This window comes from Pseudopipra pipra, chromosome 6, assembly GCF_036250125.1.
Source record: "Pseudopipra pipra isolate bDixPip1 chromosome 6, bDixPip1.hap1, whole genome shotgun sequence".
In the NCBI taxonomy this organism is placed as follows: Eukaryota; Metazoa; Chordata; class Aves; order Passeriformes; family Pipridae; genus Pseudopipra; species Pseudopipra pipra.
Genome location: NC_087554.1, coordinates 42,393,461 through 42,421,130, shown reverse-complemented (window position 1 = coordinate 42,421,130; position 27,670 = coordinate 42,393,461). Strand labels below are relative to the sequence as shown.

The 27,670-nt window shown below is 40.0% G+C and overlaps 1 long non-coding RNA gene across 5 annotated transcripts in view; it reads left to right on the top strand.

Moving 5' to 3' along the window:
* Positions 1 to 27,670, top strand: part of LOC135416090 (uncharacterized) — a 104,005-nt gene that overhangs the window by 8,083 nt on the left and 68,252 nt on the right. For 3 of the 5 annotated variants that reach the window (XR_010431433.1, XR_010431436.1, XR_010431435.1), the window contains exon 2: positions 1,034 to 2,170. This is a non-coding gene — a long non-coding RNA (uncharacterized LOC135416090). Of the gene's footprint in view, positions 1 to 1,033; positions 2,649 to 27,670 lie in introns of those variants that run through there. The other 2 variants (XR_010431432.1, XR_010431434.1) reach the window with 1 other exon arrangement.

Sequence of the window (27,670 nt, the reverse complement as noted above, 5' to 3'; positions counted from 1 at the left end):
GAGGGCTGGTGGGGAAGGTGCAGCTCAAGGGCAGCTGGGCTGCAGTGACCATGGAATGGTGGAGTTCAAGATCCTTGTGGCAGCAAGGAGGGCATACAGCAAGCTTACTACCCTGGGCTTTAGGAGAGCAGACTTTGGCCTCTTCAGGGATCCACTTGGTAGAGTGCCGTGGGATAAAGCCATAGAAGGAAGAGAGTACCAAGAAAGATGGTTGATATTCAAGGACCACCTCCTCCAAGCATCCCAACAAAGAGGAGGTTGGGCAACAATGCCAGGAGGCCTGCATGGATGAGTAAGGAGCCCCTAGACAAACTCAAACACAAAAAGAAAGCCTATAGAGGGTGAAAGCAAGGGAAGAGAGGAATACAGAGAAGTTGTCTGAGCAGCCAGGGATCTGGTTAGTAAAGCTAAAGCCCCTGATAGAATTAAATCTGTCCAAGGATATCAGGAACAGCAAGGAAAGCTTCTATAGATCCACTGGCAGTAAAAGAAAGATAAGGGAAAACATGGGCCCTTTCTGGAAGGGTGCAGGAGACCTGGTTATAAGGGTCCAGAAAGCTAAGATGATCCCAGATATGGAGGTAGAAACTGGAATACTTCATTGAACACGTGAGTGCAATTTAAGGGTCTTAGGGGCTGGATGAGTTATGTTAATTAGGGGATGGCTTTATGTTAACTAGAGGATTACACAGGTTTCTGCTACAGTTAGACAATTGATTAATATTTCCCTTAACCAGGACTACATGGGGGGAAGAAAACAAAGGGGTTTCAACACAGTTTGATAACTTCATCTCAAAGTCCTTCCTTATCCTTCTGCAGGAGCCAGGTTAATCCACATGGTTGTACATCAACAGGTCTTGTGAGGAAGGTCCAGTCTTTCAGATTCAGGAATTTCTTTCAGCCTCTGTTGCCCAAGGTTTACTGCAAAGACCCACCAAGCTCCTTTCTGCTGACAGCTGGGTTTCAGCTCCTACACCTGGTTACCCAGAACAATGAGAAGGTTGAGGTATTCAACAGAATTTTTTTTCCTTAGTCTTCCCTGGCAAGTGCTCCAGCCATACCACCCAAGTGACAGACGACAAAGGCAGGGACTGAGAGAATGCAGAACCACCCACTGTACAAGAAGATCAGGTTCAAGAACAACTAAGGCATCTGAAGGTGTACAAGTTCATGGGACCTGATAACATACATGCGTGGGTCCTGAGGGAACTGGTGGAGGAAGTGACTAAGCTGCTATTCATCATATTTGAGAAGTCATGGCAGTCTGGGAAAGTTCCCACTGACTAGAAAAGGGGAAATACAACCCCCATTTTAAGAAGGAAATAAGAAAGACCCAGGGAAATAGACTGGTCACTATCACTTCATTGTCAGGAAAGACAATGGAGCAGATCCTTCTGGAAACTATGGTAAAGCACATGGAAAATAGGGAGGTGATTGGTGACAGCCAACATGGGGATCAAATTGTGCCTGACATATTTGGTGGCTTTGTATGACAGGTTTACAGTGATGGTGGATGAGGGAAGAGTTACTGACATCATCTACATGGACTGGTGTAAGACATGACACTGTCTGACACAGTGTCACACATCGTTGTCTCTAAACTGGAGAAACATGGATTTGATAGGTAGATCACTTGGTGGATGAGGAGTTGACTGGATGGTTGCACTCAAAGAGTTGTGGTCAAAGTTCAATGTCCAAGTGGAGACCAGCAATGAGTGTTATTCCTCAGGGGTCTGTATTTGGACTGGCACTGTTTAACATCTTTGTCACTGACATGGACAGTGGTGTTGAGTGCACTCTCAGCAAGTTGGCTGATGATATCAAGTTGTGTGTTATGTGGTGCAGTCAACACATGGGAGGGAAGGGATGCCATCCAGAGAGACCTTGACAGACTTGAGAGGTAGACCTGTGTGAACCTCATGAAGTTCCACAAAGCCAAGTGCAGGAACCTGCATGTGGATTGGGGTAATTCCAAACACAAATACAGGCTGATGGAAGAATGGATTGAAAGCAGCCTAGAGGAGGACTTGGGGTGTTGATGAATGAGAAGCTTGACATGACCCAGCAATGTGCACTTTCAGCCCAGAAAGCCAACTGTGTCCTGGGCTGCATTGAAAGCAGCATGGCCAGCAGGTCGAGGGAGGTGATTTTGCCCCTTTACTCTGCTCTGGTAAGATCCCACTTGAAGTAATGCATCCATCTCTGGGGCCCCCAACATAAGAAGGGTGTGGACATGTTGAAGTAAGTCCAGCAGAGGCCACAAAGATGATCAGAGGTTTCTGAAGGCTGAGAGAGCTGGGGCTGTAGAGCCTGGAGAAGGCTCTGGGGAGAACTCCTAGCAGCATTCCAGTACCTAAAGGGAGACTAGAAGAGAGCTGGAGAGGGACTTTTTACAAGGGCGTGTATTGATAGGATAAGGGGGAATGACTTCAAACTGAAAGAGGGTAGTTTTAGATTGGATATTAGGAAAAAAGTCTTTACTATGAGAGTGGTGAGGCACTGTAACAGAGAAGTTGTGGATGCCCCATGCCTGGAAGTGTTCACAGCCAGGTTGGACGGGGCTCTGAGCAACTTGTTCTAGTGGAAGGTGTCCCTGCCGTGGTGATGGGTCAGAACTAGATGATCTCTAAGGTCCTTTCCAACCCAAACCATTCAAACCATCCAACCTTTCAAACCCGAACCATATGCTGCAGGGATCAAGGCTCACACTCTGGGAGTATAATGGATTTTGCAGAGGCTTGAGAGATGTTATTTTCCACCCAAGTTGTTCACTTTATACTGTTTGAGTTGGAAATTATTTGGGCTGTTAATAAGTCTGTGATCTGTATACTCTCTCCAACTGGAGGTAGTGATGAATCTAAGTTTCAGCTCCAAAACACCTTGAGTGTGAGTATTTGAAAGCTACTTCATGCTTACGAAGAGGCTGTGTTTGGGAAAAACTTTGTGCCCTATTTGACAATTTGTCTATTTTTCCGTCGTGATTATTTAGCTTTTTTTTCCCGGGAGAATTTACCGTGGTCGTGGACATGAAACTGAAATGGGATGAGTGACATCTAGTGGTCAGGAATGAAAATGTGCAGGATCACATGATTTTCCCACAGGACAATGAAAAGTAAAACAATTCCTAAAAAATGGCCTGAGATTAACTTAGAATCTACAAAACTTGAAATTTAGAGAGCAATTCCCATCATGCAACTTCTGTCAGCCTCTGTAAGCAGTAACTTTCCTGCTTGATGTCCAATGCCAAGGCATGAATTTGATATCTGGTGCCAAGGCCTGGTTATCCTCAACACACTCTAATGTCTTCTTGTGTCTCTGTCCCATTTCATTGTTTGATTGTTTTTAGGAATATTTTTACATGGCTCTCCCTTTGCCACAACCGGAATGACTTTAGGATCATGTAATTTTGTAATTATTACTTTTTTTTTGGGCCATTGGAGGGAGGTCATCTCATGGATAGCTTTCTCACTTGTGAGAAAGTGATCAACTGTTTTATAATGCTGAGAACCCAACTCTCTTATTTGTTGCTCTCAGTGTTAGAAGACACTGTTCAGAGTTCACTTCCACTGTTCACGGTTGACACTGCTCACAGTTCACTTCCACTGGAAGGATTCTAGTCCAGGACTGGACTTCCAACATCCAGACCAGGTCTCTGCTATCTCAGGGCAACCTTGCTGAATGGATTCTCTCTAAGGGTACTGAGTGGGTTACACCTGTATGATGCTTGGTGGAGGAAATGGGTGGCTTTAATAGGTTCTTTCCTGTTGTAATTTCCAGTGACTCTTTTTCTAAGCAACTGGACTAGTGTAACTAATCTTGCTATCAAGTAAATACTTTGGGACAAATTTCAGCTGTCCATTTGCCATTGAAGCAGGAGCTAGATAAAATCTCTGTCACTCCAGGGCAGTGCTTGGCTTCTTGTGTTATACAACACTATGATTTCTGGTTAAATTTGGAATGCTGAGAAATGAGCTAGTGTATGGTCATATTTTTTTAGGTTTTGGTGATGAAAAATGTTGTGCCTTTCTACTGGCCTGGTAGGTTTCAGAGAAAGTGGAAACAGATGTTTCCTCAGATCTGAGAAAGGAGTGGGCTCCACTGAAATTAGATCAATCTTTCTTGTCTGGCTTCCTGGGAAGTCACAGGCATATTCAGAAATCCCCCTGCTGACCGATTATATAAAGTTGGGTAAGTCGTTTGATTAGGTTTAGACAAGTGACCACTGCAATTGAGCCAGTAATTAAAGTAATCTGGCAAATTCTGTGCTCCAGAAGGCTTTGGGCTGGATAGTATATAAATACATATGTGATTATGACAAATTTTGGAAAAAGAGGTGACTAGGACCAGCAGTAGATATGTCAATCCTTCTGGTCTCATGATTCTTTGACAGGGCCTTGCATACATCCAGATGACTCTGCCCAGCTCTATTTTCTTTCTGTTCTTCAGGGGTGCAGAAATGGAGAGAGGAAGATAAAGGGATATGTGGCACATATGCTCTGTGTTAGTAACATGTCTGTCACAGCTGTGGGATCTGAAAAGGAAGGAAGCAGGTGAAATCTGTTGTGCTCAGAGGAGGGAAGCATGTGTTTGAGTGCTAGCAAATGACAGATTTTTCCTTTAAAATTCTGTGTTCTAATACTGTGAGAAAGAGACAGGCATGTAATTGTTAAATACCTCCTTTATGAAGCCATAACTTGAGCTTGTTTTGTTGCAAGTTTTGTGGAGAAGTTCATACTATAACAGGGACAAAGCCTGGTGACATCATAGAGTTCCTCCAGAGTGGGAGTGTTACAGACAGGAGCTGCACGTAGGGGGGAACAGCAAGGGACTTTTCCAAAAACTTCAGTCGTTACAGCTACTGGCGTGTGACAGAAACAATTCTGAATTTAGCTTCAATGCTCTAAAGGGCAGAAGAAGTTCTTCAATATGTATGCCTATTGCATTATAACTTCTGCACATGTTTTTAAAGTATATGTGGTCTGGCAGCAATTACAGGTGAAGCCATGCCAGCTGCCTCTCTTGCAATGAGTTCATCTTCTTGGGCCTATAGTGTCATTGACTTTCTCCTGCTGTGGCTTCATGCATAAAAGTGTAAGAAATGCCTTATTGTGTCAAATCTATGGCCCACCTAGACTAGTATTTCCTTTTGCCTTGGAACGTAACATCAAGTGATACTGTATGGAGCTAGGATGATCCTTGGCCATTCGTGTTGTACATCCCTCTCATTCTGCCCTAGAGTCCAAAGTCACTGAATTAAGATCTCTGGGAGATACACTTGTGGCCATTCCTGTACCTGTTTTGGAACAGCTGTCCATAAATAAATTCTCTTTTTATAGCCTGCACTTTTTGTGTAGCCTGCTGATATTATTGGTCTCCTCAGTCTCACATCACCAGAATTTCACTACAGCTATGTTTGCAAAATAAAATTATTGCTTTTGTTTGTTTGAAACCTGTCTTTCACATAGTTTGAGTGAGAGCCCATAGTTCTAGTGTTGCAAGGTTTGGTGAGTAACAGTCCTGCTCTCATGTTCTTGACTGCCTTCATGATTTTGTAATTCTCAATTGTATCCCTCTCAGCCTGCATATCTCCAAATTAAAGAAAGAAATCTCTCCTCATAATGCAGCTGCTCCATCCCCTAAATTCCTGTTGTACAATTTTTGTGCTTGCATGAAACACAAGTACTTGAATGCAGATACAAGTCAGTCTCTCAGTAGCTACATTTCCCAGCTGTCTGTCACAAGGCAGAGTTGACTGCCCTGTTAAAACAGTCAGTGTTCACAGCATAACTCTTTTTTGAGCACCTTCTATCTGACCTTTTTTAAAGCTGTAGCAAGCAAATTCCAAGAACACTTGTGGGATGAACTGCAGCAGCTTTCTCTATTTGTGGGTGGATACTGCCCAATTTGCAGCTATCCCTATGGATGTCTAGCTTTTTCTTGGCCTGAAGCCAGCTGTTAAAAAGGGGCAGATCCTCACTAGTTGCTTGTGGGGTTTCTGGTCATTTGGGTTGCAGTGCTGGCTGGACTCCCATTTGTACTTTTTGTAGTGGTTCCTGCCTTTCTCAGTGCTGAACAAGTAAAGTAATTTTTACTTCTTTTTACATAGTACACTTGCTGTATGTGATGGGATACCCACACTGAGAATGTGGTCAGCTGCAGGGGAGATACAGGTGGCAGCCAGACTTGGAAGCACTTACACTGATTTTGGCTGGGACACTGATGAGCTCTATCTTGAGAAGTGAATCTTTAGAGGAAGTTGATGCTGCAGGCAGAATCTATTAGTTCACTGGCCTCTAAAAAGAGTGGAAGTTAAATGCCAGTGATGTGGTTATGTTAAAATGGGTTCTTATATGTTATCATTCTTGATTTCTGGCAGCTTATTATATATTAAGTTGTCTTGGTTTATTGAAAATAAATTGTTTTTAATCAATTTTAATAAATGGGTGAGATTTCTTTTATGGATGACTGAGTAGCTCTTTTTGGGACCCATGTTGAACAAAGGTCCTTTTCTCAATTTTAGGTCCTGTAACTGATTTGACTGGATAGTGAAGGGAAGGCTGAAATGTTTAATTTTATTATACTGTTAGGAATCAAAGGATGTAAAAACAAAGATACCTAAAACTAATGGTTGACCTAACTAAACAGGTATGACTAGTCTGGTAAGCAGAAGACTGCAAATGGAAATGTGCTGTATTTTTTTATCTTTTAGAAAAGTAAAGATTTAAAAAATGGTCTGAGAGCTAGTGTTCTTTTAGATATTAATAAAAATCACTGAATGTGTCCACTACTCTCCTCTTATTGTTGATTTTGCCATATTTGTGTGGGAATAGTGTGAACTACAATATTTTGCGTTGCAATCACCCTAATTGTGTAAGTCACAGGGCACATTTCCCCTATCACATTTTATAAACACAGTCCTATGAAACCTGCAGCACCTAGATACATTCTGTATTGGAATGTCCTTCTGTCTCTTAATAAGAATAATACTCCCCAGAGTCAATCTCCCACATCTCTAGCTGCTGCATTCTCACTGCCAGGAATGTAATCTTGTTCAGCCTTTGCACCAAATGGTATCCTGGAAGCTTCATAGGTCAAACTAAGAAATTACTACATGCCAGAATAAACTCTCACAGACAACTAGTAAAGAATAAACACATGCACAGTTCCTTTACTCCTGATCTCACATTTCTTGTTCTCAAAACATTTTCTACATCTTAGGAACTAAAACTGTCACCATAAACTGTAGACTCAGCATAGTTACTGTTTTCATAGTGAATGATAATCTCCCTTACCACAAATTCTTGCTGTTTCACACTCTTTTCCTGAACAGAAACAGACCAGCTGCTTTTTCTTTTGGATGATTTACCAATGTCTGCCTAAGTCAATGCAAAGTTTTTGTGCTCAGCTGTACTCAGAAAAGATTTCTGTTCTTGCAGACCTTATTTTTTTTTAATTATCATGTTTTATCTAATAAAAACTACTACACTGGTTTACAAACTCAGAATAATTTACAGCTACAGCAGTGCTAATGCTGTAAGGAAAAAAGTGACTCAGGGCAATTGCTCCCTCTGCTGTGTAATCCTCCTGCCAGAAGGTCTGCACTTGCAGTAGTCATGCAGCTTTGTATTTCATGTGACACAGTTATGTTGCTGGGTGTTGATGCCTTGTACGTAGTAGAAATTTTGAGAAACCCTCAATCCCTGGCCTTTCGACACCAGAATGTTAATTTTTTTTGTCACACCAGTGAAAAAAATCACATTTTTATATTTATAAGTATTAGCATAATAATAAAATTTTTGTAACAATAAAATAACTTTAAATATTTTGAATTCCACAGGGTATAATATTTATGCATTTTTAAAATACAACATATCTAGGATTTTTGTTTTATGAAGCAGCACTACACAAGGAAATTTTTGATTTAAATGAAAATGGAAGCATCCAGTACTTTCAGCAGATTTTCATGTACAGTAAATACACTGCTCCTTGAGAACCCTCTGTATAGCATAGATAGTGTTAATAAAATTTCTCGTTTGTATGTATGTAGCATAGTCAGAGCTAATAGGCTAATAATTCCTTAGTGGTTTTGAGTTTGTAGATTTTATTAGCTTTTACTGGTTTTATTTTGTTATCTTTCTTCTGTGAAAACTTGGTTTTTAAAGGATAGACAAGTGTCTCAGTATTGTTAATGTGATTCCTCTGGTAGACAAGAAATGCTAAAAGGGAAACAACATTTCCTGGAATGTCATGCAAGAGTCACCTGATCTCTTGAAGCCTGTTTTCCAGGCAGATGCCCTAGGAAGAACACTCTCAACTCTTGCAAGTTCCTTGCCCTTGCCTTGGTATTTGTGAACTGCACTGTCCTAGGGGAGTGCAGCTTCAGAATGCTGTGGTTCCACGTATGACCCAGATGCATCCAACCTACAAAGAGCCTCAAATGTCTGAAACAAAGATTTGTTCTCAGTGCTGCAAAGCCCTCTAGTATGTCGTGAGCAATCATTAGAAGGCTCTCAAACTATAAAGATCACTTGCATTTTTGTGCCTTTTCTCTGGACCCACTCAAACCAGTTGATGTCCTTCCTGTGCTGAGGACCCCAGAGCTGGATGCAGCATTCTGGGTTGGGTCTCATTGACCAGAGTAGAGGGGCAGAGTCACCTTCTTAAACCTTCTGGCCACGCCACTTTTGATGCATTTGCCCACCGTCACACTAAACTTTTCTTATGTTTAAACTGAGCTTCCTGTTTTTCACTCTGTGCCCATTGTCTCCTGTCCTATTGCTGGATACAACTGAGGAGAATCTGGTTCTGTCTTCTTTCCTTTTTCCCAACAGATATTTATCCACATTAAAAAGATTCCCCTTGCACCTTCTTTTCTCCAGGGTAACAATTCTACCTCTCATCTGCTCCTTGTATGATAGATGCTTCAAATCCTAAATCATCTTCGAGGCCCTCATACTGAGCTTGCTCCACTATGTTCATGTCTCTTGTGCTGGAAAGCTCAATCCTGGACACAGCATTCTGGGTAGGATCTCACCAGTGCTGAGCAGAATGAAAGGATCACCTTCCTCAACCTGCTGGGCAACGCTGTCCCTCATCCAGTCCTGGAGGCTATTTGCGTTCTTTGCCACAAGGGCCTATTGCTGGCTCATGTTCAACCAGCATCCCTAGATCTATTTCTTCAGAGCAGCTTTCCAGCTAGTCAATCCCAGTCTATACTGATGTGTGGTGTTACTCCAACCTCGATGCAGGATTTGGAATTTCATTCTGTTAATTTTCATGAGGTAGCTATTGATCAGGGTCCTTCTGATGGCAGCACAAGCACCTGGTGTGTCAACCAAGCTTCCCAATTCTCTGCAAAATTGCAGAGGGTGCACTCTGTCCCAATGTCCAGAGCATTAATGAAGGTGTAAAATATTACTGGCCCCAGTATCAACCCCTGGTGTACACCATTAGTGACAGGCCTCCAGGAAAAATATTAGCAGATGTATCCTGATTCTGCCACCAAGATCAAACAACTTATCTTTGTGTATCAGTCTCTTCTCTGCAAAATGAGGATAAGGATATTGGGCAGATTTTGTAAGGTGGTTTGAGAGCTGTAACTGTAAGTGCAGGCTAACACAGCAGTATGCTTCTTTGGTGGTGAATGCTCACCGTGATGCAGGACTAACAAGTTGCTGACTAAATGATGGTGGAATATAGAAGTATATGACAGTCGCGAACAATGACATTTGTGATTTTGCAAAAATGCATGTGATTTATTCTGTTTCCTTTTGTGGTTTTTTTCCCATGGGAGAAAATCAGGCAATTGCTTTTTCCAGTGCTGAGGTATAAAGTACAAAGCTGATTCTGATGAAAAAATAGCCTATGATCTCTTGATAATTGATCAAAGCAGGTGATTTCGAACTTGTTTTAATCTATTATTTAAACAATATGCTAAATAAAAACCACACTTGATTGAACTTTGTTTTACCTTTATAGTTCTTAGTGGTTTTCCTAAAAAAAATTCAAATTCACTGTAAACAAGTCATTTTGTAGCTTTTACTCTGATTTTCAGAGGTCTATCGACATTACTTCTCTCCTTCAACCACTGCACATAGCAGTACAGTTCACATGGTACCACCTGATAGCTCTGATTTTTCCCAGAAATGTCAGATCTCCTGTGTGTATGTTGTAAAGGCCTCTTCTGTGTGAGTTTGAATGGATTCTGTAGGTGTTTCTGGATGTGGGGGTATAAATGGACACCAGAAGACAGTAAGTCAAAGAGGGAAAAGAGTGTGCTGAGACATCATGTCTGAAAGTCTTCCAAAACCTAATTAGCTCTGGAGTCTCATAATGCTGTTGAATCCACAAGCCTGCTAATCAGCCATATCTGTTGAAGGCCACCAGGCCACCAGCAAACACCAGGATCAACAATGGGGTGCCTAACTTACACCACATCCAAGACAGTGGTGGCTGCTCTCTGCAGACAGGAACTACAGGTTGATCACCAGCTGAAACAAGGGACCACTGGAAACACTTTCTGAATCCCTGCTAGAAGCCCTTGTATCAGTAGGATCTTCTGCTTCTAATGTAATGGCTGGGATTGGCCTCCAAGCTGTTGTTCCAACCCAGGAACTCTGCGTTAGTGTATTGGTGTGAGCTGTGTGAAGGGGATGTATTGCATGTAGTTATCTGCTATTGATATTAACAGCTTGATTTTATTATTAATAACAGCTTTATTTTTAAAAAAAGTGTTCCTGTAAATATGGGTTATGATTTCTGTCTTCTTCCAACTTGATATTTTTAACATATGCACTGAGTAATCCAGGCACACAGGTAAATCTGTGTAAGTTCCTCAATGATTCCTGGCAGGTAATGAGGCCAGAACAAGCCTGGAGGGCCAGTCAGGGTACTTCAGCTGGCACATACAGGGTCTATATGTCATAGATGGGACCTTCCTATAATTCTGTTCATATTCTTTAATAAAATTAATTGTACAGGTTTATCTAGACTGGTCAGGTTATTTTAATGGGTGCCACATTTCTTAGATACTCAGATGTGAGGTTTGGGTTTTTTTTTTGATTGGTAAATTGGATGTTGGATAGAAATTATAATTTGCTACAAATTTGCAATAAAGCATTAAAATTGTATTAAAGTACCTGAAATATGTTAGGCACATCTACTAGCTTAAAAAAAAAAATTATTAAAATGCAGGCATTTTATTAGTACTTGGATATTTCGTTATTGGGTATCTAAACCGTGAAGGCCAGAAGCAAGAATGACACGCTGGAGGACAGAAAGTTTTATATGAAAGGAGGAAGGATACCAGCAGGTGAAAATAGTGTTGGAATATATATTGAAATAGACTGGAAGAGCGAGGCTTAAGTTTGCCACATTTTGGAAGTGGTAGATATCATTCTCTGCTCTCTGGCTTTTAGATGTGACTGAAAGTGGGAATATTAGTTTCATTCATTCTCAGTTCCCAGGTGAATTTCAATTGTCACTGAGTTAATGCATCTGAAGAAAATCGTCTCTTTTCACTTTCTAGCTAGCAAGAGAGAAACTAATTAAGGCGTAATTTTTTGTACAACAAAAGCTGAAAATACTGGAACAATGAAAATACAAGTTTTTGTTCTGTGGTGAAGACTGGAAATACGCTTGCCATGAATAATGATGTTTTATAGTAATGAAAGACTACTATGTAAATTTGTATTTGTCAGAGCTGCAAAATGGAGACTAAGTACCAACTATGCTGCTAGTGTTATGCAGACCTCTGATTATAAAAGGCTGAATTCTGTAGAGCACACCAGTGCAAAAGAGACAGGCTGATTGGAGAAAAAACTCAAGACTTTTATTCCCTGCAAAGGCAGTTCATTCAAAGAGGTGTTCAGCCTGCTGGGAATATCTATTTCAACCGAGACATGCTTTTATTGTGTGCTTCACATAGGGCATAGTTTTAGCAGTCCCCTGAAAAATTTAAATCTGCGTGAAACATGGCACAAGCTTGCAATGACAGTAGGATGGCTTTCAGGAGATCATAGAGCACCTTTTAATATTCAAGTGCTGTGACTGTGTATCCATCAAAAAAAAAATAAATCTGTGGTGAAATCATTAGCCCTAAATTTTAATGGAAAAAGAAAAGCCTGATAGTTCTCCAGATCCTTACAGCAAGATTTCAATTGACTTTGAGGCAAGGATTTTTCTCAGTAATAAAACTAGTAACTGATTCAGTTGTTACAGTTATTACTTGTTTATGTTTTGCTGAAAGGTGATCTAGCAAAGTGTAATATGTCACTCTGCAATTCTCAGCATGATCCTTATAAAGAGCCGTTTATGGGTAACCTTAAAATTTCAGGGAAAAAATATTCTATTTTATTAGCTGAATATTTAATTTTCCTTTTACTATTACCAGCATAAATGCAAACACCTTACAATTACTGGAATTATTCATGGTGCGCAAAGCTGTACAAGACAGAGGAAAAGCTAATTTTCCTATTAGGTGTTTCTCATTTATTCACTTCACCCTCATGTGAATTAATCTAACACTAAGCACCAAAGCATCAAATGCGATAATAACTAGTGGGGGATGTTATTTTCTCATATTGCTCACCTATTGAAATCTTAAATGAAAAAACCTTATAGAATCCAGCTCATGAGATAACCCTTCACTGACAAAAAGTCAGTATTAATTCAGGATCTTCCCCTTGATTGATCAAATCATTGTAGGAAACTCAGCAGGGATAAAACTTGCTGCAGGTCTCATAGTGATGAAATGCTTCCCCTAGGTGAATAATTCCAGTGTTCACAGCTCAAAGACGTGTGGCAGGTCCATGAGGAGAAACAAGGTGTCTAAGAACACCAGGTTAACCCCATAAAGGGAGCTCTAGAACAATGCTGAGTTGCATTGTCTTCTGTGATGGCCACAGCTACTCCTTCTCCTGGTCATTTTGTTATACCCTTCCTCCTTGAATAAAAATTATGAAGTGCATATATATTAAAGAAAAAGTGTTAAATGTTGCTTTTTTAACCTAATTTAAAATCTTTATAACCTATTTGAAGCCATGCTTTTCCAACATCTGTAACTGAATTCAAGCTCCTGATCTTTCAGGCTTGCAGTTTGAGTGTACTGTTCCAAGAAATACAAGATTAGCACAAGAAGAAGAGAACTGTTGACACCAAAATCACAGATTTGCTCACTCCCTTTTGTTCCAGACCAAGCATCATCCCTAGAGAAATAATTTCTCCTTCGTGTTCCTGTACAAATCAAATCCATACACAAAGAATTCTTTCCCGATGCTCTTAACCTATCAGCTTTTCATTCTTAAGTTTGTGGTCCTTAAGACAAATATCAGTGTTGTGCATGTCCTTCTGAATCAAAAGACCTTCAGCTCTGTGGGGTTTAACCTGTTTTACTTAAGGGAGGCATTGCTGCAATTGTATCTCAGGTTTCTTCCCTATTTTTCCCGCATGATTGTGCTTTGAGACTGAAGACAACTCCATGATGTGCTATGGAGGGTGGGAATTTGGTGACTAATGACTTTTAATTTCTTCTGCTGTTGTATGGGTCTGTAAAAAGAGAAAATCTTAGCAAAGCATGCTTGTCAGTAGCAAGGTGAAGTTTGGATAGGGTGATAGGGCCCTTCCAAGTCTTGTCGTACCTGTCTGTCTGAGTTAAATGACACCTAACCTTGGTCAGGCCTGGAAGGACACTTTTCGTTCAAAAAAAGAAAAAAATGTACACGGTGATAAGACCATTTCCTTTCTCACAGCGTCTCCTTTAATGTCAGGCCTGAAATATGAAGTCATTAGGGGATATTAAAACAGTGCTGACAAACTAATTAACAAAAGACATTACGCCGGATGGGCTCAATTTATCCTTTTTAATGGTTCTTATAAATGGGTGCCGCCAATTAAAATTAATAAAGATTTACCAGCGATTGCCCAGCATACACTGTTAAAGAGCTCCACTGAAGGTCGCCTTAAAGTCAGCCTTGTCAAAGCTGCAAGTTCAGCTCCAGTACCAAGCCATGCCGAGTTACTCTCAGTTACAGTTTCCCAGGCAGTTTCTCTTTCTTTGTATTTGGCTGAAGTTTATACACTTCTGTCTCTGTCTCTCTCAATCCTCATCCATCTGCCCTTTGACTCTATTAAAAAGTATCCCCCCATGCACTATTAGATTTGTTACAGTTTCACAAAGGAGAATCTCAATAGTCAGTATAATGAGAACTTTGTTCTTTCCAAATCTGTTATGAAGAAATCCTTGACAAACAGCTTTCATTGAAAACCACTCTTTATTTTCTGGCTGTCAAATTAAGGTATAACAGTGTCCCTGCTTAGGGGCAGAGTATGGATGACCAAGAATGCCCTGTGTGGTTATAGCTTTGTTCAGCTAGACCAGACTGAATTCTGCCATGCTCTTATGGCTTCCAGCATTTCACCATGTGTAAGTGATTAGGCATTAAAAATGTGAATTAGGAATGCATCAAGGGAGAAGTCTGCTAGTACCCCAGTGACTAAAACTTGGTGACAAATAGTAACTTTGCAATCTGTCCACCAACAGGAAAACAGCTAGGTAGACTATCTGTGCAGCCACAAACAGAACCTCAGCTCATCTCTGAGGTTCTGCCCTCCATTTCCATTTTGTAAGGAAATGGGGCAGGTAAACTGTCTGAATACCATTCTTTTTTTACCCATATTTCCTTTGATAGAAATATTGTCAGAATGACTGCTGTAAGTGGCTAGATGGAGATGCAGCTGTAGCTTTTGCTGAGTTGTGTTGGCAGGTGTGTGCTGATCTCTGTGGCATGGGCATGTATCGGCTGTAATGGGCAGGAGACAGGCTGTGGTAGAGGGTGGAAATGTCTGCTTAAGAACTGAACTTTCACTTTATGAGAGTACAGAGCATACTTAGCTGCTCTAGAATGTTCATTATTTTTCTATTGCTATGAAAACGTGATTTGAATCATTTGGCACAATCTTTTTGTGTTGGTTCTATTAAGGATTCCTCAGAAGGCAGAACTGCTGTTGCCTTCTTATGCACATTTAGAACTAGATCCCCAGTGTGAGATGGCAAGACATGATAACATTTCTGGAGAGTAGCAAATAGTTCCAGATTCTTTACTCTTAAGTGCCTGGTGAGTGACTGCTGTATGCTGGAAAGACAAGACTAGAAATGGTATCCTCTGTTCTGTTCTTTGTAAAAATACTGATGAAGCGCAGTAAATTAACAGTTCAAATAAAGGAAAGGGACCCGTGGGAGCAGTGGAAAAGGCAGTGTTACATGAGCTAGAGAAACAGCTCGACTGATTTTGTGGGAAACCACCCCAGGTTGCCATAGCATGGGCAAAGTGACCCTGCTGAGTCGATGAAAGTTCTGGGAAATGAGAAGGATTAGATCTCTGAGAACTTCAAGAGAGGTGAAGCTACATGTTGTTTAACTATCTCACTGGAGCTAGTTTCTTACTTTCTTTACTTTTGCCACCTCGTTTTGAGTATACTAAGCAAGTACAGGAAGTCTATATAGTATATTCCAGTGGTGAACATGTCCTCCTCGTGAAGCTTAAAGGACACGATAACAGAGAAAAGATTTTCAAATTTTCTGAGGAGGAAGTAGGGAGGGGGCAGGAAGGAGAGGAAGGAGAAAGAGAAGAAATAAAATTGAAGAGGAAATGAAGAGATAATTAAACTGAAACATTGTTACTGAGTAGCATCTTCCAAATTGCTCTTAATTACCTTGTGTGAAATTTTAGTAACTCCTTTAGACAAACACTGATAATTTTTTCCTCACTTACAAGCACTGTTCTTTGGCAGAAAGGTACATTATTTTTTCCAATTAGAAGTATGACACATTAGGACTAGGGGTCAAACTTTGGATTTTGGAAGCAAATTTTCCACTCTATTGAAAAAAATCAACTGCAAGATTATAGGGTTAGAAATGTGAGTCCATTCAAGGTTTTTCAGAAATGACTTGTAGTTTCAACCTATCTGAATTTCTGTATTTATTTCTCTTACATATGCTGTGTGAGAAGACAACAGGCATAGATCTGGAGCACAGACAAGGTACATTGTTATGGCAGTTGATGGGAAACTGTGAAGTCATTATTCTGAGTGGAGAAGGGCTAAATCTATTACCAGGCTTCCTGTAGAGTGAAGCTCTCATCTGTGGCTACATCTGATAGTTTCAAAATACATCTTATTACAGAGCCCTCAGAGTTCCTCTTGAGCTGTCTGAATACCTAAAAGCCCCAATAGCAGCAACATTGATAGGACCAGTTGCCCAAAGCACATTCTCTGTTGGCTTGTCTAGTAAGTCCATATTTAAGTTGATGACAAGAAGGTGTTTGCACATCACTTCAGCAGAGATTGTAGTAGCATGCAGACTGTACTCTTCCTATTCCACTTGTTTAAAGTCTCCTTTTCTATAGTGTTGAAAATATCCTTGAAATAAGTATTTTCTTGAATTCTGTTACTACCCCATGTCCAATTATACTTAGTGTCACAGGACTATAAATTGTTTACTGTCTCACAGTAAAATTTTGGCACAGATATTTGTGACAGAGGTCTTAATCTTTGTAAATCTCCCTAAATGTCTTCTCTTGTGCCATGTTAAAATAACCACAATCCTTTAGGCTTGTGATGCTTAATAACAGTGCTTAGAACAAATACTATCTTCAGGTAATTAATTTTTTCTTTTAATTTTCTCTCCTTTATTTCTGATACATATGTAAACAAGAGCTTTGTAGTGTCCCTGTAAGCTGTTCCATGTTTAGTATTCAGTTTTCATGTGATTCTGGAGAAGGGAAAATGCAGAAAGAGAATGCATCTTCTAATTTAAGAAATATTCAGCTAATGGCAAGTTATATGTATTTTGGGTGTTGAGACTTCTCTTACCTGATCCCCTAACTGCCTTGTAGTGGAGGATCCACCTACTTGGGACTTTGCTTTGTACAATTCAACTTTTTCAATTCACAGTTGCTTTGCAGGTTTGCTTGAGCTATATCCCCACTAAAATAGCAAGGTAAATGGGTAGAAAAAACCAACAGATAAGGACCAAAAGTGAAAACCAGCAGAGCATTGTGATTTCAAAAAGTCTAAATAGCAGCAAAGAAAATAGCATGTGAGAGATTTCACTTTGTTATCAAGGTTTATTCCTAAAAACAGTGGCTATTCTAGAGCTTTCTTGGCTTCAGCTCCTACAGTGTGCCGAGCTGAGGGGACACCGCGATTAACAGTGGAAATTCTCTCAGCACTTCTTTGGATCTTTGCATACTAATGGGCCATATCACCTAAACCCCTTGGTATCCTGGAATCTTCTCATTCAATTAACTTACAAAAATCCCTACTCTTCAGAAACAGCCATATATGAGCTGCAGTCTTCTGTGGCTTGAAAGTGGCGCCACTGAAGTTTGTTTGTGTACATTTGGGTATGAACTCTCATCTTTCCATATGTAGTGACTCCCAATCAAACTTATTTAGGATATGTTAAAGGGAAATATTGGGGCGTATATATTGCAACCTGGTTCCAGGTTGCAGTTTTGCAGTTTTCTCAAATAACCCTGCACTGAGGGATCACCAGCTTTTGCCTGCACTCACAATTAATCGTACATTAATCGTGCCCTCCCTAATTCCTGCTTCAAGATAAATCTCTTGCGCTCTCATTATTTGGCTAATTGCTGTGGATTATATGGCAGTCAGTTGCTCTTTGGCAGGGAAAGATTAATGGAGGACATTTCCTTTGTTTTGATTTCATTTGCTAATTGCTGTATGGAGAGGTGGCTATGTTAATTCATCCTCTCTCCCTGTTAGATAGCAGGGTTTTGTTTAGCATGTGCTGGGAGAGGAGTAGGTTGACAGGAATTCTAAATGTTTCTTTGTCTTGCTCTGTGGATTTGGCAGGGTGAGGTTTTCAGGCAGTAGGCCGGTTTTAGCAGTTCATAGACTGGGTGCTCATATTCTTATGTGCTTTTTGTATGTTTCTAGGCATAGTATGTGCTAACTATAGGTGCACAAAATGAGGAATAAAAATTTTTCTGCAGTTTTTCTCCTGAATCATCCGCTTGTTGGTCTCTTTATACTTCTATCAGACTCGTGGCAGAAAGTCAGAACTCCACTGAAAAGCCCACGCCTTTTAATTGAGCGTGTATGCCACCATTCTGGCCCCTGGCAAGACGGGAAGTCAGAGCCTGTGAGCAGCTAAGCACCCAGGAATTCAGTGTTGTTGCTGGCTCTGTTTTTATTAGGTAATTTAAAAAACAACTGTCACCAAATGTGCAGTTCTCTCAGCTTTAGGTAGATACAGAAATCTGAGGGAAATGGACAGATAATTGAGCCATTCACACTTGTTAGCCAGAAAGGAGCCCAAACCAGTCACTGGTGACTGAAAATTTCTGCCATCTGTTGCCTGTTCTCTTGCTTTTGCAAAGTGTCTGGATGTTCCTCTTTCCTGCTGAGACAGATGTTTCCCACTGCACATCTGCAGTCTGGGATTTGTACTAATTGCCCTTTTCCATTGACACGTTCATCCACAACCATGAAAAATTCCATCCTCACCACAGCAGAGAGGCCTCAGAACAGAGGAGTAACATCTGAAAGGCATAGTTGCGATGAATTTGCCTAGTGTCTTCTATAATTTAATTATTCTGTGAATAAATGAGATACCTCAGTCTCCAGAGTTATCAGCTTGACAGTTTTTACTAGAACAAAATTCTTTTGATTCAGTGGCTGCAGCAATTAATTTAAGGATCCAGAAATAAAGTCTTTATTATAAAAGGCTGCCAGTCTTTCTATCAAGAAGGCTGTCAGCCTGTCCTCTTAGTTTGGGGAAGATGAAGAATCTGGCCATCTTTAAACAGAGCACAATAAATTCAACCATGGATAGTGATAGAAATAATTGTGCTAAACTGTTTATGTTTCTGATTGTTTGTAGCAAAACGGAGGGACAGGCTTTAGTTATCTTTCTAATTATTACTGTTTTTTAAGTTCCTGCAGAAGCCTATCTGTTTTCACTTTATGAGAGTATAGAGCATACTAACCTGCTCTAGACTGTTCATAATTTTTATTATTTTTCTATTGCTATGAGAACATCTTTTTTTCTCTTTGATAAACTCCTCAGAAGGAAACATTTTGGGACCTCTCACAATTTTGTTGCTCTGCTGTTATTGCTGTTGTTTCAACATAGGCTCCCTGCACTAAGTCACCAGCTATTTCTGCTGTGCCTGCATTTCTTTTTGCATCCTTTTTAACTTTCTCTCCATTGCCATGAGCTTAGTCTACAGCGGATCTTCTTGGCTGAGCAGTAATATTCCATTTCCAATAATGTCCATATTTCAGATAATCATGCAATATCATATCTGATCTTGGACATCCCTGGATTACAAGCTAGGACTGTTCAGGCATTTCCTTGATCTTCTTTAAGGAAACCATAATTTAGTGTTCAGAGTGCATCCTGTATGCAAGCTGTCAAAACTACTTTGTGTACGTCTTCAAACTGTATTTTATGTCTCCCAAGAGGATGCTGATTTCAAGAGGCTGCCAGGAGGTTTTAAGATGCTGCCCTGTTTCAGATCTCTCAGAAGATGACTGGGCAGGTTCAGCTCTGCTTTGTTATAAATGATTCCATTTGGAGCACTTGGAACTCCTTTCATGTCAGGTTGGCAAACTTCAGCCCCAAGCAGGACTCTTGGTATAAGGTTGGCTGGAATGTGGAAAGTGGTCTTCAGAAATCTCTTCACAGCTGCTGAGAGCTTTAGAATTTACTGCTCATGATCTAGCAGTGAAAAGTGCTTTATTTTGCAATATGTGTCACTGCAACAATGTTTTTGTAATTGTGGGTGAGAGTGGTGGAAACATGAAACATTACAAGACATTTCATGTTAGAAATTAGTTTAAGATAGGCTGTGACTAAGAGTGTTTTACAGTAGGTGTCTGAGAGAAGGCCCACTATGAACTAAGTTATGTGGAAAGGATTCCCAGGCACTTAGTGTACTTTGCAATTCCTAGTACTTATTATCCATGGCTCTCAAAGCTCTTTCGAGAAAGGTTAATGCTGTGAGAAGTCTTTAACCCAGAGGCTATTGTTTTGCATGGAATAAGCTCACAAAATCACAGAGTAGGATGTTGAATAGGGCAAGCTGACTGGGAAATCCAAAGAGGAAAGTTGTTTAGGAAAAGGATAAGGCTCAGCTCCTCAGATGATTAAACAGCCTGTAAATGCATGGGGTACTCACTGCTGTAAGTAAACTGTCTGAACCTGCCTTAGGAGTCCTAGCTCTTAATTCATGTCTAAATTCTGTCTATTGCTCCCTACTGTGAACCAATAATGAAAGAGTTGCAAGGCTGGATAGTGACACACTGTTCAATATGAGGGAACAACAGCATCAGGAGACGAGGACCTCTCCAATGCTAAGTGATAAGACAATCAGAGGCCCGTGAGAACTCTTATGGCACTGGGGACAGACAGCATTGCCATGATGATACTGAAGCCATAAAGCCTAGACATAGAGTAGCTAGTGCTGCCTTGAAACAGCAAAGAAAAAAATGTGTTACAGTGACCAAACACTCAGCTAGAAGTGGCCTTTTTTGTGCACATGTAGGTGCATTTGAACATTGAACTGAGATTATAAATTTTTTAGTGGGCATGAAGGTTGCTACTGGAAACATGGACTTGCCTACACCATTTGTTTGGAAAGCAGTTCTTGATGAAACGTCATTAGCAGCAAACTCAGTGGGGGAGTGGAAATTAATTTCATAGGCCAAAAACAATCATGCTAAGTATTGGGATCAGTCCCTCGCAGTTTCTGATAAACCTGAAAACTGTGTAAAGGGAAGGGGGTTAGGACATTTAGTCGCTTGTCTCTACTACTTTGCCAGCTTTGTTAGTTCTAGTAATAACTGATTCTTCAGGGTGACTTTCCTGATCTCCTAATCTTTTAATTAGCAGGAACTGATAACAAGGAGGTGACCTCTATAGACAGGGCAATGGAAATTATATTGAATCCCAAACAGAGAGGAGACTTACACTATTTTAAAGTTGAATACTATTATTTAAGAGATTTTCCATACTGCAACATTGTTCAGAATGTAGCATTTCCTCTCTTAAAATAAATTAAACATAAGTGGAGGACACTAGAGTATGCACCTTTGAAACTCAGTGTATTATTAATGCATTGCTACAGGAACAGAGAATGATAACCCCTGCATATCCACACTACACAGCCATTTTATTTATGCCCAGAGTAGGAGAAATATGATCTGTAGCAACAGAGGGATGGAATTGGCATGATCCATCAGGCTCTTGACAAAGTCTGCCAACTGCATCGGATGTCTGGACTTCCTCTGCCTTCCTTCTTAATTTTGTGCTAAAATTTGCCTATTTCTTTCATCTAGACATGACTCCCAGTAGTCGTAGTAGTAATCACTGACATCTAAGCATATGCTTTTGATAAAGTTGATGCTGATTAACTAAAAATAAAAATCCATCTCAACCACAATGCTCTGCACTGTCTCATCTTCCAAGCTTGCCTGGTAATAACTTGTCTGATAGAAATGGAAGGCTCATTCTTCTGTTGCTTGGCCCTTCAGATAGTCAGAAGATGTCTACAGAATTTGTATTGTCTTGTTTTAATTGTGATGGATCATGAGTATTTACTTTCTCTCCAAGTGTGCAATCACTGTGATAAGCCTGTATCAAATGGTCTGCTCTGCTGTTCCCCAGAGGTGTCAGTCTGCTTAATACTGGGGGCTTCCTTTGTTCAATGTGTGCCATGTAAGTCTTTTGGGTTTTCTCTAGCGTTGTATCCTCAGCCTACTGACAGCACAGAGGCACTGAGCTCTTCCACAGGAAGTGAGCTGCTGGACTTCCCTCTTCCCAAGTCAAAGAGTCCAGAGAAATCAATACCTGCTGCCTAATGCACAGGTCACATTCTTGCAGATCCTTGTAAACTAGCAACCTTATAAAGCAGGGACCAACTGATATTCCCTCAGTAAGGAAGGTAGCCTATCACTTTCCAGCCAATGGGGAATATGCTGCCGTATACTTATCAAGCCATGCTACTTCATCTGTAAGAGAACATAACAGAAAGGGAAGTATTTTTCACACTTTCCTTTTTCCTCATTGAAAAGAAAAAGAAAAATCTGGGCAAGGAAATGTAGAAATTATCATCAGGATGTGTTTCTAATTCTCAGGTATGTGATGGGTGTTTCAGGCAGTTTTCTCCTCACTGAGGAGAGACCTAAGGGCAGATATGGGGTCCTGTGAAATCATTTTACTTCCCTAGCAGTGGTGCTACAGCTACAGTTTTGATTATATGTAACATGGCTATGTATGGCTGTTGTACAGCTGTTTAGTACACACCGTCTCACCAGCTGCTGTCATGGGGTCAACTGATTCCTGAGGCTCAGTACTACCTGTGCCTTATAAGGCCAGATGTGGAGAATGTATGGAAAGCTCCTTTGTGTTATAGTACTATGCCTTCCAAGCCTAGTTGGCGTTGGGCAGGCAGAAGACAGAAAATGAGCTTGGTGGCAGGATGTGGAGGATGCCAGGTTGTCTTGGAGTTTTGAAATGGATCTGTGTTTTGCTGCCATTTCTATTAACCTATGTTTTAAACAATTTTTAGAGCTGTGTTTCCTGCTGGTTTTTAGAAGAGGAAGCTAGTTGGGTTATACACATCCAGTGAGGTGGAAATATGTGTGTGTTAGTTACTCTTTTGATTTACTTGCTCCTGCAGAGGAGATGAAACCACAGGAATGAGCCACGACCACATGGGTCCAGTCACTACAGAACCAGAAGATATTGACCCTTACCCTAATGCTGTTATAGTTTATAGGCAACTGAGTTGATTTCTATGACAAAAGGATGATTTGTCACGTAGTGTTTGAAACACTTTAAGATTCTACCAGCTTCGTAAAAATATATGGAATTATCAATGGAGAATATGATGCCTGGCTGTGCAATACCCTGGGTGATTACTAGGGCTTGACTGTGAGAAATGATTTATACCATGGTAGTGCAGTCTGAAATTCCTAAGGGAGCATAAGCAAAGCAGTTCCATAATTCCCCACAGTTACAGAAGGAATGCCATTAAAAAATTAACTTTGTTGCAAAATTAAATTTAAAATGCAGAATGCAATGAGGCAGTGTCCCTAACAGAGGCCAGAAGGGTCATATCCATTGATGCCAGAAAGGTCATATCCATTGATTTTTATTTTTCTTCATGGGATGTTGCCATCTGAGAATAATGTCATGTCCCAAGTTGAATTCCAAAATAGGGAGTTTGCAAGTGCATTTCATCAATCTGTAATTACTGACTTGGCTTCAGATGGGAAAGTATGGTCAGTGAAATGACAGGCTGGCTACACTTTCTGTTCTCCTCCCAGGACCTAAGGAAAGGCCATGATAACCCAAGATCATTGCCTGAATCTGTCCCAAGAAGGCTTTTTGGAATGACTGCCCTAGCTTCAGTAATTCCTGCATTGTAATATGGCACAAAACCCCCTGATTTCTTGTTGTCATACATGTTCTGATCACTTGCTTGAACCCTTGGAGAGAAAATTCCTCCAGTATAGCAACTGGCAGGTGTCCAAAGTGGATTATAGCCTGAACCACTACCCCAAGAGAGTATCTGTTCTTTCTGGGAAACAGCAAATGCGCATCAATCAGAAAAGCACACACAAAAGGCATTCCGTAAAATGCTAGTAGACCTAGATGTAGCTTTCTGGCCTTGTAACAAATTTGACTATATTAAGTAGGAAAAAGATATCACCAGTCAGTAGATTCTGATGACGTCTCGTTGGTCCTCTTCTTCTGGTCTTCTCGGTGGTTGCAGACTGTATCTCTCAAGTGGTGGGGGGAAAGAGTCCACACAACTCCTGTTTCATGGGGTTTATATTGTGTGGAAGCTAGGTGGAAATACCCCCTGTACCTCCCCATTATGATGTAATAGTCGATCATGGGACATTTCATGAGTCTTTGACACCTTCTAAGATGTTGCAGCTGTCTCTTACTTCAGCATAGTTGAATCAATCATGGCCCATTATGGTCCATCATGCGAGATGAATAGCTCAGGCTTGGTGTGAATGTCTTCCGCTCTCCCCAGAGGGGTTTTCACAGCTGAGTCATCATATAAGAGAGGACACTGGCATGATAAGAAGGACTATCCCACCTCGCAGGATTTGCCTCTTATCAGCCTCTTCCCTTATCTGGAAATCCAGTTTGTAGCTTCAGGTATGCACACCCTTTTGCACCTGGGATAGTTGGACAATAGTACCACCTTATCTTATCTCAAGGTCCTTCCCCAGTCCAAATTAGTAGGCATATCCAGGGATGGATGGCCTTCAGTTGATGAGCAGCTGTTTCTTTGCAGTTTGCTACAGTGGACAAAAGTTTTTTGGTGATCTTAACAATATTTAAGCCCTTAACCATTTCAATATCTCACAACACCTGAAGCCAAAAGTGAAGAAAGAGTTCCTGAAACATGTAGTGAAAAGATGAGTCTTGCAAATATGCAGAATTGGTATAAAGAGTGGGAGGAAAACAAACCCACTTACACTGTAAGAAAGTCCTAAGGAAAAGGAACAGTAGATTCTTCAGTAGATTAGAAGGATGATATTAGCTAAGGGTATCACTATGTCTTTTTCAACTCACATGGACAAAACATCAAAGAGAGAAAGACTTCTTAAAGACTAAATATGTGAGATCAGTCTTCAAAAAAGACAGGGAAGAGCTCTCAGCAATCAATGCAATTGCTAATAAAGTAGCACAAACAAAAGCATTTTGGCTTTTATTAAACATTAGCTTGTGTTTTCACACAGATAATATGGACAAAAGGATCCCTAGGTGAAGAATCTGGAGTCTGCAGTAAAGGGAAATGGCTCCAATGAGGGATTATGAGTGTCTCTTTTCATGGAGCAGTCATCTTCAAACTGTTTTGATCCAACATCCTTAACAGTAAAAAAAATGTTGAGCATGCCCGACCAAGCCTGGCCCCTTGGAGTCAGTTCTTGAATCTGCTAGGCTCTGAAGGAGTTGCCTGATTTTCTGAGCTGATGCACACCCCTTGCTTCAGCTGGATGAAATCTAGGATGGGCCAACTCTCTGCTGGAGACACCATAAGGCCTAGGGAGACACTAGGGAACAAGATGAGTAAACTAGTAAGACTGATGTTTTCAGAGAAAATTCAGCTTTCAGTGCTTAGATGCCCACTACTTGGATTGATTATGAAAGCCCCCTGCCTTTGTTAGGGTGGATGTTCGATAGGAAGTGTTTTCACTGTTGGAGTCTATGGAGAAATAAAAACAATTTAGTCTAACAGATAACAGTTTAAACACAAAAATAACCAATTTTTGAAAGTAATATTTCCATCTGGCTGCAAATGAGGTATCAAACTTTTCATTAGAACATTATCTGTGATCTAAAATATTCAGTCGTAAACTGAGAAAGAATAGCAGCATTCAGCCTGTTGACTGTTAAAGGTTTGATGGTTTAGGATAGAGAATCAAGAAATTTTTGGAAGCTGGAAGTTCTTATCTATAGTTCTAGTCTTAGAAGTGTATAACTTATAATTTTTCTGTATAATTTAAAAATGCAGTACTTCAATTTTTTTTCTTTGTTTAATCAAAGTCATGTCTTTCTGAGTTGGGTGGTGGTATTTTTAATATTTAGCAATAACGTGATTTCATTTTAACTGCCAACTATGTAGACAGTGCATCTAAGTGATTCCAAGGAATCCTTTTTAGCTGTAGCAATCTGGGAGATCAGCCTGTCAGGTAGCAGAATTTTAGTTTCCAATGTGTTTACATGCATAGATTTAAGGTGAAAAATTATTTCCTTGTGTTTCCTGTGTGCCAGGGATCAGGAAGAATGTTCATACTTAGTAAAAATTCTCAGTTGTCTGGAGTAAAGAAAGGAAATGGGCTCTGTATTTATACAGGTTTTTTTACTAAGTTTTCTCACTGTTGAGCAACATGTAACTCCAGGAAGATTAATGTAATCTGTCAGATTCATTGTCATGTTCTTTGGATTAAGAAATACAACTAAAATCCAATTTCTTAGTCCAATCTTATTTCAAGTCCAGGAATTCACAAGGATTATATGGATTCATATCAAAAACTTAAATTGAGGAACAGGAAATGTGATCTTTAATCTATTTTAATCTTGTCATGGAATTTTACATTTTAAATTTCAATGGAAATACTATTTTTATTTTGGTGTTCACCATTGCCTTTTTTTTTTTTTTTTTTTTGGCAAATACATACATACTGGTTTGCAAAATATGATAGTATTCCTGACCAGGAGGATATACAATACCTATACCAGTCTGAGTCAAGCAATGATGTCGTTTAATGTGCACACATTTAGGATCCTAATTTTTGCATTTTATTATACTAGAAAATCATGGGTTCATTTTTATCAGAAGATTAATATGTGTCAAGATCTAATTAGATTGAAATTGGAATTCAATTACGATGCACAAATAGCTTTAAATTTTTTTATTAGTTATCTATCCAGACTGTTGGTGGTAGTTTTACTTAAAGCTTAAGAAAATATTTTTTACTGAAAACTGAGCATTAAAAATCCATCTATACTTAGGGAATTGAACAGATTGTTTCTGTTTGTTCACGTCCTTCCGTATTTTAAACTAGCTTAATTTACATTCTCACACCTTATTTTTCTTAATGTTTTGAAAATAACAATGAGCTTTCCTGATTTTTCAGCTCCCAGTTGATTTCTCAGCTTTCAGTGCACAAGTCTTTGAACTGAACTAGTTGAATAGACCAAAACATCTCCCTGTACTAAGACAAAAGACTCCTGTTGTCAAAATAAGGTTCCTGTTTTAACAAGCCGTGAATCTGGAAGTTTGGACAGTGGGTTACATGGATTTAATGGTTTGATATAAAGTGCCAACTGAGAACCTGTACTACTTGCTCTTTTCAAGTTGAATTTTAAACAAATTATTAAAAAAAAAACCCCAAAGAGAATATGCTTCTGCACTCCAGCTGCTCTGGTTTAGAATCCAATGTAAGTTTAAACTACCTATATTGGTATCTATTTCTATGTGTCCTCTGACAGCAGCAGTGGCTATTGAATGATGAAAGGAGCAGGTACTGAATAGGTTGCATGTATACATGTTATTATGGAAGTTATGTGTTCATAATTTCATTATATTCATTCTGTCTCAGGAGCTAATTCTAGTTCATTTTTTCCCCCTCCCTTGTAGACCATGAGAATAGACTTAGGAAACCCATCACACATTAAAAGTCTTGACGCGGTAAAAAAGTAAATTAGAATTAGTGTACAGGGATTTAGGTAATAAATGGTCCAAGTCCTGCAGACCCCTGACTTGTAAAAGCAGCCCGGGAATGACCACTTCAGTGTCTCTTGAGCAGTTCATAAAGAAGATTAAACTGGTTCATACCAAGTGAGAGGGCCTGTTCAGGTTTTCTTAAAATGCAGCCTGCATTCTTCTGTGCTATTCATCACCTGCCAGGTCATCCTCTTGCACAGTCATAATACTACTAGCTGAATTTAGTTTTTTTTCTGTCTCTTCATAAATCTGTACTGACAAACAGTTAATAGCAGGACCCAGCAGTGAATAGGCATGGAGTAATCCCAGCAGATGGATGGCTGTCTCTCTGCTTCAGAGTGAAATGTCTGTACTACTGAACAAGGGGTGCCTGTATGGTACTGTGAGCC